Consider the following 11574-nt stretch of genomic DNA (forward strand, 5'->3'; position numbering starts at 1 on the left):
ACTAAAAAATAACTTTCACCAAAATAGTCATAATTATCCAGAAAACATGATTGACCTTCACAAAGTCAACATTGTATGATATGTTCGAGTTAAATATGATTAATGAGTTTGTGTCCACACGACCCATTTAATAATATTTTTTGAAAGAAAAAAAGAAAGAAAAAACTTTTAAGAACGTATGCAATATAGGTGAAAAGCTCAAATTACCTCAAATAGTTTACCCGAATCCATTTATGTTAGAACACGATTTGACCCAAAACATGTTGACACATTTTGAAAATCAAGCCATTTTAAAAAAAATAAGAAAATCAAAAAGGAAATAAGTTGACACTTTTTATAAACGACCCGTTTGTGTTACAATATTCGTTAGCCTTTTTATAAATCAAGTAACTTTCAAAAATATTCATGAAAATTTTAAGCTAACAGTTTCAGACCTGAGTTCATTGTTTTTGGACATTTTTTAGCCTAAAAGTTTCCAGCCAAAACCAAAAGCAAACCAAACCCATCGTGAAAACCAAAAACCGAACCGAGCCCATTTTAAAAACTGAACGGAACCAATTGTGAACCAAACACTAAAAAAAACAAAAAACAAAGCCGAGCTGAACTCATTGTAAAAACCGAAAACCTAAAACTAAAAAAAACGAAACCGAACTCATCTATAAACTGAACCTAAAAGCAAAAACAATGAACTCTTTTAAAAAATATTCATGAAAATTTTAAGCTAACAGTTTCAGGCCCGCGTTCATTGTTTTGGGACATTTTTTAGCCTAAAAGTTTTCAGCCAAAACCAAAGGCAAACCAAACCCATCGTGAAAACCGAAAACCGAACTGAGCCCATTTTAAAAACTGAACGGAACCCATTGTGAACCAAACACTAAAAAAACAAAAAACAAAACCGAGCTGAACTCATAGTAAAAACCGAAAACCTAAAACTAAAAAAAAAACTAAACCGAACCCAGTTTTTTAGTGTAAAAACTAAAAAATGTAAGGGCTAACAATGTTAGTGTAAAACTAAAAAAAAAAAAACTAAACCGAACCGAGTTCAATATTAGTGTAAAAGGTAACCAGCTTTTTATTATGCACCGGCTAACAATGTAAGGGCTTTATGATTCTTTGTACTAATGTTTATTCAAAACTAAAAAGAAATAACATCAATTTTTGAAGTAAAAATGTAAAATAAGTAAATAGCCTTCTGCTTTAGTGACATCACTCGCAAAGGGCTGAGAAGCATATTCTTGTATGTTTGAGAAAAGCTTTTGAAGTCGTAACTCGGTTATTTTCATTTGCTCTTGGGCCGCATTGTCAAACTAGGCAATCGGCCTGTTTGCAAATTTTCTCTACAAAAATAGCATAACATACTAACATCAATCAATAGGTAGCATAACTTAAATAGAAAATAAGCATATATTCATGTGACATATTACCTTTAACTCAGATAATTATATTTCAGGAGTGCTCCTTCCATATGCATATATAAAAAGGCCTTTTTATCCTTGTTCAAGTTCAAAGCATACGCTAAATAATAAGTGAACTGGTTCATACGACACATACACTACACAGAATAAGTGAAATAGACATTCTTTATACCTCTAATGTGTGTTAGTCATTAGTAAGAAAGAGATCCACGTCTACTTTTACAGCAACTAAACCAGGTAGTGATGTTCCTGCACCAAGTGGCAAATTTAACATCATGTTATGATGTTAACTTTAAGTAAATGATGGTTGCAAACACAATATATGATAACAAAATATTCATATTTATTATTTCCATTTACCAGCATGCAAACCTTCAAGAAAACATAAATAGGTAGGTCGTCGATATAAACCAGTGTAAGAAAGTTAAACAAACAGGTGATACAAATAAATCAACCACAATCTAAAAAGCAACCTAAACATCAAAACTACATTACACTTTCATGAACTCAAAATCACAAATATTGAAATACAAAATTCAATCCCGAAAACACAAATACCCACACCTATAATCACCATATCTGGAAGTGGCATTTTGACCACATGATTTTCGTGATAATGGCCGTCCTTAGATCAAACTGGAATCAATAACACAATACGGAAAAGGTAATTAATTACCAAAATAGGATTGAATACTTGTATTAGAATTACAAACCTAGACCGATTGGAGGATGATATGATCGCCTGAATCGACTGAAGAATCTAGGGAGCAAGATAGAGAATTGTGAAACGATGTTTTGGGATTCCAATTGAAACTGATCAGATATAAAAGATGTTAACAAACAATTGAAGTGGCGATTAAAACAACTGAAAGAACAATTAAAGTCATCGGAGACTAATATGTAACTGAAGGATTGACGGGATGATGTCGTCGGCAGGGAGGGAACAATTAATATTACCGCGTCTTCCTAGGTTAGGTTACGTTAGGTGAAGAGTTGATGTAATATAGATAATATAGATATTGTTTTAGTTAATTTTTTTTTATTGTTGACCGTGACAACGGTCAAATTATTAAAATATTATTATTTTTGGGATTACTCCATAAAATAGTAACCAACTTTGAAAGTTGTTCCAATGATCACTGATGTAAACTTCTTGTTCCAATCAAGTCATTGAACTTTCATTTTTATTCCAATCCTAGATATTTTACCTGGATAGCAGGTAATCTAGGTTTTTTTTTAAATTTTTCAATGTTTTTACTTTGCATAATAACTTTTAAAGGTTGCGAAAATTATTAAAAATGCGAAATATAATTTAAAAATTCTGAAAATTTGCAAAAAAAAGTTCGGAAAATTGAGGTTCGGGTTAGAACGGGTCAAGGTCGGAACGGGTTAAAACGGGTTTCGGGTCAGTTTTTTCTTTTTTCTTGAACCAACGAATTAGCGCGTTTCAACACGTTACAGCTCGTTTTAACAGCAAAAGTTCGTTTAAGCGATTTTTTCAATTCGTTTCAGCACTCAACAGCTCGTTTAAGCGATTTTTCAGTTCGTTTCAGAACCTAACAGCTCGTTTAAGCGTTTTTTAGTTCGTTTCAGTACCTAACAGCTCGTTTTAGCGGTTTTTCAGTTCGTTTAAGCACCTAACAGCTTGTTTAAGCCGTTTTTCAGTTCGTTTCAGCACCTAACAGCTCGTTTAAGCGATTTTTCGATTTGTTTCAGCACTTAACAGCTCGTTTAAGCGATTTTAAGGTTCGTTTCAGCACTTAACAGCTAGTTTAAGCGATTTATTAGTTCGTTTCAGCACCTAACAGCTCGTTTAAGCGATTTTTCAGTTCTTTTCAGCACTTAACAGCTCGTTTAAACGATTTTTCAATTCGTTTCAACACCTAACAGCTTGCTTCAGCACCTAATCGCTTAAACGAGCTGTTAGGTGCTGAAACGAACCGAAAAATCGCTTAAACTAGCTGTTAGGTGCTGAAACGAACTGAAAAATCGCTTAAACGAGCTGTTAAGTGCTTAAATGAACCGAAAAACCGCTTAAACGAGCTGTTAGGTGCTGAAACGAACTAAAAAATCGCTTAAACGAGTTGTTAAGTGCTGAAACGAACTGAAAAACCGCTTAAACGAGCTGTTAGGTGCTGAAAAAAACTGAAAAATCGCTTAAACGAGCTGTTAAGTGCTGAAACGAACTGAAAAACCACTTAAACGAGCTGTTATGTGCTGAAACGAACTGAAAAACCGCTTAAACAAGCTGTTAGGTGCTTAAACGAACTGAAAAACCTCTAAAACGAGCTGTTAGGTGCTGAAACGAACTGAAAAAGCGCTTAAACGAGCTGTTAAGTGCTGAAACGAACTGAAAAACCGCTTAAACGAGCTTTTATATGCTGAAACGAACCAAAAAATCGCTTAAACGAGCTGTTAAGTGCTGAAAAATCGCTTTTGCTGTTAAAACGAGCTGTAACGTGTTGAAAACACGCTGATTCGTTGGTTCAAAAAAAAAAGAAAAATCTGACCCGAAACACGTTTTGACCCGTTCCGACCTTGACCCGTTCTAACCCGAACCTCAATTTTTCAAAAAAAAATTTCAAATTTTCGGAATTTTAAAATTATATTTCGCATTTTTACTAATTTTCGCAACCTTTAAAAGTTATTATGCAAAGTAAAAACATTGAAAAATTAAAAAAACCTAGATTACCTACTATCCAGGTAAAATATCTAGGATTAAAACAAAAATAAAAGTTCAATAACCTAATTGGAACAAAAGTTTTTATCGGTGACCTAATTGGAACAACTTTCAAAGTTGGCTACCATTCTATGGATTAATTTTTAAACAAACTTGGGCGACAACAACCCTCCGCCCCCGCCCCTTTTCGCCCAAAAATCGTAGAGGGGGGGGGGGGGTGTTCCAACCCCTTGTCACCCTTTCTCGCCCTTTTCCTCGCCCCATTACGGATTGCCTTAGGGGGGAAATTGTGGAACATGTAGTCGAATTGTTATGAACCATATTAGTCCTTCATGGCCCAACTTAGCAGCTCATTTTGTTGGAAGTAATTTCAGACTCCAAGTCACAAGTCGGTGAACTTGAGGGACCAATATTGACAATTAGGTCATAGTGGTTGTGTTTCCTAATTACATTATGTTTTCTAATTCACCTAATGACAGGATTATGGTGTTGAAATTAGTACTAGGAGAGGAAGTAGTGGCAGTAGTCTCCGCCTACGCGCCTCAAGTAGGCCTAGGGGATCAGCAAAAGAGATAATTTTGGGATTGCCTAGACGCAGTGGTAGGGGGCATACCTAGGGGGGGAGAGGATTTGCATAGGAGGTGATTTTAATGGACACATTGGTAAGGCTAAACATGGTTTTCAAGCCGTTCATGGGGGTTTCGGTTTTGGTGATAGGAATGACACCGGAACAGATCTTCTAGAGTTTGCGGTGGCACATGACCTAGGTATTATAAATTCTTTTTTTAGGAAACAAGATGCTCATTTAATCACTTTTAGCAGTGGCGGACGCGACACGCAAATTGACTACCTTTTGATGAGGCAAGGAGACCGACGTTGGTGGAAGGACTGCAAAGTCATACCTGGGGAGGCAGTTGTGACTCAACATCGACTACTAGTGACAGATATAGCCTTCAGAAATAAGGTGACTGTTCGAGAGAAGAAAGGTACACCGAGAATTCGATGGGGAAATTTGAAGGATGAAAATCTCCTACTGTTTAAGGATAAACTTATGCTGCATACGCGGGCTCGACTAAATGGGGACTCAACTCATATATGGGAAGCCATGGAGACAAAGATCATCCAAGTAGCAAAGGAGACTCTCGGGGTCACAACAGGAAAGACAAGTGGGCATAAGGAGTCTTGGTGGTGGAATGACGCAGTGCAAGACAAGATAAGGGACAAACAAGGATGTTTTAGGGAGCTAATGAGGTGCACGAATGAGGAGGAGCGAGTGGAATTGAGGGACAACTACAAAACGGCCAAGATACAGGCGAAGAAGGCAGTGGCGGAAGCAAAGAAGGCGGCCTTTAAACGGATGTATGAAAGTCTAGAAACAAAAGAGGGGGAACATGCTATGTTTAAGATTGCCAAAGCCATGGAGCGTAGAAGGCAAGATCTAGGACCGGTGAAGTTCATAAAGGATACAGATGGGCATGTACTGGTCAAGGAGCAGGACATCAAGCTAAGATGGCAAACCTACTTCCACAATCTTTTTAACAATGAGACAGCTTTCCAAGAAGAACATGACAACACAAACTTTCAACGACAACAATCGAATAACTGCTACTGCCGTCGGATCACACGAGAAGAGGTGAAGGATGCACTTAGGAGGATGGGAAGGTCTAAGGCGGTTGGCCCAGACAACATACCCATCGAGGTGTGGAAGTGTCTGGGGGAGGAAGGAGTCATGTGGTTAACTACTCTGTTCAATAGTATTCTCAAATCAGGTAAGATGCCAGACCAGTGGAGGAGCAGCGTTGTAGTTCCTATCTATAAGAACAAAGGAGACGCCCAATGTTGTGGTAACTACCGAGGAATCAAAATACTAAGTCATACTATGAAGCTATGGGAAAGAGTGATTGAGGGTAGACTTAGACGAGAAACTCAGGTTATGGTCAACCAATTTGGCTTCATGCCGGGGCGTTCCACCACAGAGGCAATACACCTTATAAGAAGATTAATGGAAAAGTATAGGGAGAAGAAGCGTGATCTACATATGGTGTTTATTGACCTATAAAAGGCCTACGACAGGGTGCCACGACAGGTGCTCTGGGAGTGCTTGGAGGGTAGAAGAGTGCCCAGGAAATACATAGAGATAATTATGGATATGTATACCAGGAGTGAAACAAGTGTCCGTGCGCCAGTGGGGGATACTGATTTCTTTCCTGTAGAGGTAGATCTTCACCAGGGGTCAGCATTGAGCCAGTTTCTTTTTGCAGTAGTCTTGGATGAGTTGTCAAAGTCGATTCAGGGGACTCTCCCGTGGTGCATGATGTTCGCAGACGATATTGTGTTACTTGCTGAGAAAAAACAAGATCTAAACATGAGGCTTGAGGAGTGGCGAACAACCTTAGAGACAAAAGGTTTAAAGATTAGCCGATCTAAGACGGAGTACCTCCACTGTGATTTTGGTGGGATAAACGACAATGAAGACACACAGATCACAATTGAAGGGCAGGTGGTCCCGCAGGTAACGAAGTTCAAGTATTTAAGATCTTTTGTACAGAGCGATGGGGAATTAGACAGTGATGTGACCCACCGAGTTCAGGTAGGATGGTGTAGATGGAAAGCAGCCACAGGTATATTGTGCGACAAGAGTTTCCCGACTAAACTAAAGGGAAAATTCTATAGGGTGGCAGTTAGACTTGCAATGCTATATGGAACAGATTGTTGGGCCATCAAGAAGGCACAAGTGCGGAAGATGGAGGTAGCAGAAATGAGAATGCTACGTTGGATGTGTAGGCACACAGGGCTAGACCGAATAAGAAACGTTGTGTTTCGCGAGAGATTAGGGGTGGCGAACATAGTAGACAAGATAAGAGAGTGGAGATTGAGATGGTTTGGACATGTAAAGAGAAGACAGACGACGAATCCTGTTAGATCCGTAGAAAACATTACTATAGAGGGGAGGAGGGGTAGAGGACGACCGAAATTGACTTGGGATGAGAGGATTAGGCATGATTTGATAGACTTAAACCTCTCCGAGGACATGGTTGATGATAGGAATTCGTGGAGAAGTAGAATTAAAGTTAAGGATTTTTAGAGAGAATTGAATACCTTAGGGCTTAGACTTAACTTATTTAGGCCACATACCATAATGGTATTTCCCTTACATATATTATTATTATTATTATAATTATTATTAGCTTTTATATAGCTGTTAAACTGTGATCTTATTATTAATATTATTATAATTAGTAGTAGTTTTTATATAACTGTTAAACTTTGATTTCCTTTATTTTGCTTTATTTTCCTTTATTTTGTTTCATACACATGTACTTAGAGCCGAGTGTCTCTCTGGAAGCCACCTCTTTATTCCTTTGGATAGAGGTACGGTGTGCCTACATCCCACCCTCCCCAGACCCTACTTATAGCTTTGCTGTCGGTGGGATTTTACTGGGCATGATTGATTGATTGATTGATTTCTAATTGTATTGTAATCATAATAGGTAATGTCTTTGATAGCAAGTTAGGTTAGTCCTATATAAACATGTCATAGTTAGACATTATAGAATGTGTGGTGTGAGGTGTAACCGAGTGAGGGTTCATCTAAGACACACACACACGAGATGTAACTGAGTTAGGGTTCATCAAGAGTCAAACCGAGTTAGGGTTTGAGAGAGTTTGTAATCAGTTTTTTGAGTTAGATTCTCTGATTAATATAAACGAGAGTTATTCGTTTAATTCGTTTGTTGATTATCGATACGGGACTTTAATTCGTGTGTTATTTCTTTTATTGGTTAAAAACCAAGGGTTTGATTATTTTTTGGTTTTAATTTTGGTTGAACAAGACGGTTTAATACATAGTTTGTTTTATTTACGGGTTGAACGAGTTATGTTATATGACCTAAGGGTTTGATATGTTGGATCGAACCGGGTACTCAATAAGAAGATCAAGAAGATTGATGTTCGCTCGATTAGATGACCGGAAGCGCAGCCAAAGGAGTGGTTATGTGTTTTCATACGAACGAGTGAATGGTCGGGAACATGGTCATAGAGGTAATCGAGTTCGGGAGAGCCGAAAGAACACAGTCATGGATCAAGAGGAGTTCCGGGAGGTCAAGACCGATATGATGAAGACCGAGATGATAAGGACCAATATGGTTGTGAAAGCCGAGAAGGTCAAGATCGTGGGTCAAATCACACGGTTCAAAGAAGACAAGTTTGGAGACAAATATTCGCATATTTCGAGTCAGAAATTAGGGGTGATTTTTGGAAGTAATTCGGACTCCAAGTCACAAGTCGGTGAACTTGAGGGACCAATATTGTTGGAAGTAATTATGTTATGTTTCCTAATTGTATTGTAATTATAATAGGTAATGTCTTTGATAGCAAGTTAGGTTAGTCCTATATAAACATGTCATGGTTAGACATTATAGAATGTGTGATGTGAGGTGTAACCGAGTTAGGGTTCATCCAAGAGACACACACGAGATGTAACCGAGTTAGGGTTCATCAAGAGTCAAACCGAGTTAGGGTTTGAGGGAGTTTGTAATCAGTTTTTTGAGTTAGATTTTCTGATTAATATAAACGAGAGTTATTCGTTTAATTCGTGTGTTGATTATCGATACGGGACTTGACATTTAACGAGCACAATAAGACAGTAGATCTGATGTTCATGAATATAATGCACAAGAGTTTGGGAGAATAAGGCGTGAATGAATATTGTTAAAAGCCTATTGGTTTCTTCTTCTTATGTTACTCTGTGATTACTGGTTCTCCCATCCCCTTTTATGTTACTTGTTTCTATATTGCTTCTAATCTCTTAGTTGTAATCATTTCATGAAATCAGTATAGTTATAGTTGATTAAAGTTTCATTAGATTGCTACTCTAGTCTATGTTATGGTTATATCGAATCACTTCACAAATGCTAGAATCAAATTAAAATTTAACGCTATTACTCATACCAAAACCATTTTTCATTTAAACAGTTATTGTTATATTTTATTTAATATAAATTTATAATAATATTTACCAACAATAAATCATGATTATTTGTATTAACAATAATAAAAATTATTAATAAATAACATATTATCTAATTAGTATAAAAAGAAAGCTTGTTTTGCTGACTTTTGTATATGTATATGTTATTATTGTTTTGTGTTAGAAGAATAGCTTTCATTGTATCCTGATGGTTAAGTAGTTAGGTTGTACAGTTTTGGCTTATATTTTTTGGTTTGCCATGTGTTATACACGTGTCCTCTTTTGCTTTTATCCGTTGCTATCCCATTTTCTCTCTCTCACCCTGTATTCTCTCTGTTCATAAATCGATTGTGGTGTTGGAACCCTTGGTGGCGCCGGACAACAGTCGTGTATGGATCTCAGATTACGTGAGCCACTACCAAGACAAAGTTCATTTTGCCATTAAGGTAACCTGCCGGTTTTTCGCTTGATTGTGATTATGGTTATGCTAAGTATTAAGGGTAAATACTAAATAAATTGATTCTGTGAATAGGTTGGTGAATTATAGGGATGGTCTGAATCCTTCCTTGAATGGTTTTTTTCGGGTTGGGTTTCTTTTTTATTTGACATGCTAATGAAGATAGAAATCAAAGAATTCGAACAATAGTTCTATTGCAGTGTGCATTCAGTAGTTATAGTTATAATGAGGTTTTAAGTTTGATAACTTTTGACGCCTAAGTTGAGCAACATAAATTGAATTATAAAACAAGGTCGGTGACGCGTGTTGCAGGTAAGCCGTAATCTATCGTTTTCAGGTTCCTCTTCAGAACCCTTGGTAGTTATGGTGTCGTCGCACCAGTTGCGTTTGTGTTTGCCGATTGTGATATTCGGCTTTCTTGAAAAAAATTATGATGATCTATTGTATTGGGGTTTCGATTCGGAACTGTTGGCAGCGGTGGAGTGGTGGTAGTAGTAAGTTGTTTGTTTTTGGTGCATGTGATCTGTCATTATTTGGGTCACAACTTTACGGTTTTACGTTCCTTAGATAGACTTGGTTGTTATGTAGTGTATATCGTTTACTCGCGGGTTTACAATCATCCTTTGATCTGTTTGTTTACTGGCGGGTTATGTTCCTTAGATAGACTATGATTTTAACGTATCTATTGTTGAACAATATAAGCTCACATTTAGTCTACATGGCTTGGCTGCTAACCGGATATGATGATAATGTATTTGAGCCTAAATAAATATCTAGGAAAACACAGTTGTTTAACCAAGTTGATACAAGTTAAATGCAACATTTGTACATCAGTTTCGCTTATTTAAGTTTTAAACTTTTATGTCAGCAGGAAAATAGAGGCCATTCATATCACATCCGGATGCTAAGGTATGCATTTCATGTCTTATTGTTACAAAACCTAGAACTGCATAATATGGTCTTTAGTGTTCTACTTAGATGTGTACAAACGAGGTATTTTTCGAAATGATTCCGCTGCTTTGGGATCAATTAATTACAAACAAAAGTGTATCACTTTATGATTCTTTGAATTAGTATTTTGGTGAACTAAGTACTGTTTAAAATGGATCAACAGTAATGACACGAAAGGTTTTAAGTGGTGGTGCTGCTGCTGCTGCTGCTGCTGCTGCTTAACCTTACAGATTAGAGTAATTTTTGGGATGTGTTTTTGACACCCATTTATTGTTGGATTACCAATTATTAGTGAATGCAAACAATTGTTTCTTTGCTTTTCATCAGGTGGCTTCTGAGTTAGATATATGCTACTACTTGGGAAGCTTCATATAAAGGTAAGAAATTCATTTATCTTGATAAGATACACATGTTACTTTTCTATTTGTATGTTCAACTATATCCACTGTAAAGACTTAACAATGGGTGGTTTCCAAATTGTAGCATAAAATTGCAATACTGTATTTTTAGTTTTAAGTTGAATTAACAGGTCCTTGACTTTTGGTGTAATTTTGATCGAAATATGTGATTTAACTTATGACACCCCTTATTTCTTGCAGTAACTAAAGCTGATGCAATTCCATATGTCTGCATGCTGCTGAAGAGATGTCTGCCTGTTGCAGGAGGCAGTTAACTGTACCACAAGTCTGCAAGTTAGAACTGATAATATGTAACCGCATAAGTTAGAACTGATATATCTAACCGACCAACAACTTAGAACTGATAATATGTACCTGCATAACCAATCCCGGCTAAACGCGCCTGGTCAACCACTAGTTGTAAACTAAAACAAAAATCAATATGCTTAGGTTTCATGATCCCTCATGAAGAAGTCCATCTCTCTTTCTACTCTATTTCTACGGTAGAAACTCGATAAATTAATACTCAATTATTTAATAAACTCTCTGAGATAATATTTTTTGCCGGTCCCGATTCGGGGATAGGGTGCTAAACTAATAATTCGCTAAAATTATAAGATAATACATTTTGATAATTTCTTTAGACTCCATATAAAATATAAATTAATAATTCTTTATATATAGCATATTACATGAATGATTTA

At 36.8% G+C, this 11574-nt stretch overlaps 1 long non-coding RNA gene across 3 annotated transcripts; it reads left to right on the forward strand.

Moving 5' to 3' along the window:
* The first annotated feature begins 9425 nt into the window (after nt 1-9425).
* On the forward strand, nt 9426-11293 carry LOC143569215 (uncharacterized). 3 transcript variants are annotated; one of them, XR_013141696.1, is made up of 4 exons: nt 9426-9510; nt 10371-10430; nt 10800-10849; nt 11072-11293. It is a non-coding gene; the product is annotated as an uncharacterized LOC143569215 (long non-coding RNA). The 3 variants fall into 3 exon arrangements; XR_013141694.1 differs by having other exon boundaries at nt 10390-10430; XR_013141695.1 differs by having other exon boundaries at nt 10393-10430.
* Nucleotides 11294-11574: the final 281 nt, after the last annotated feature.

The sequence above is a fragment of the Bidens hawaiensis genome, unplaced genomic scaffold (genome assembly GCF_021521415.1).
Source record: "Bidens hawaiensis isolate Kalapana, Puna unplaced genomic scaffold, B.hawaiensis_p1.1 tig00024421_1, whole genome shotgun sequence".
NCBI lineage: Eukaryota > Viridiplantae > Streptophyta > Magnoliopsida > Asterales > Asteraceae > Bidens > Bidens hawaiensis.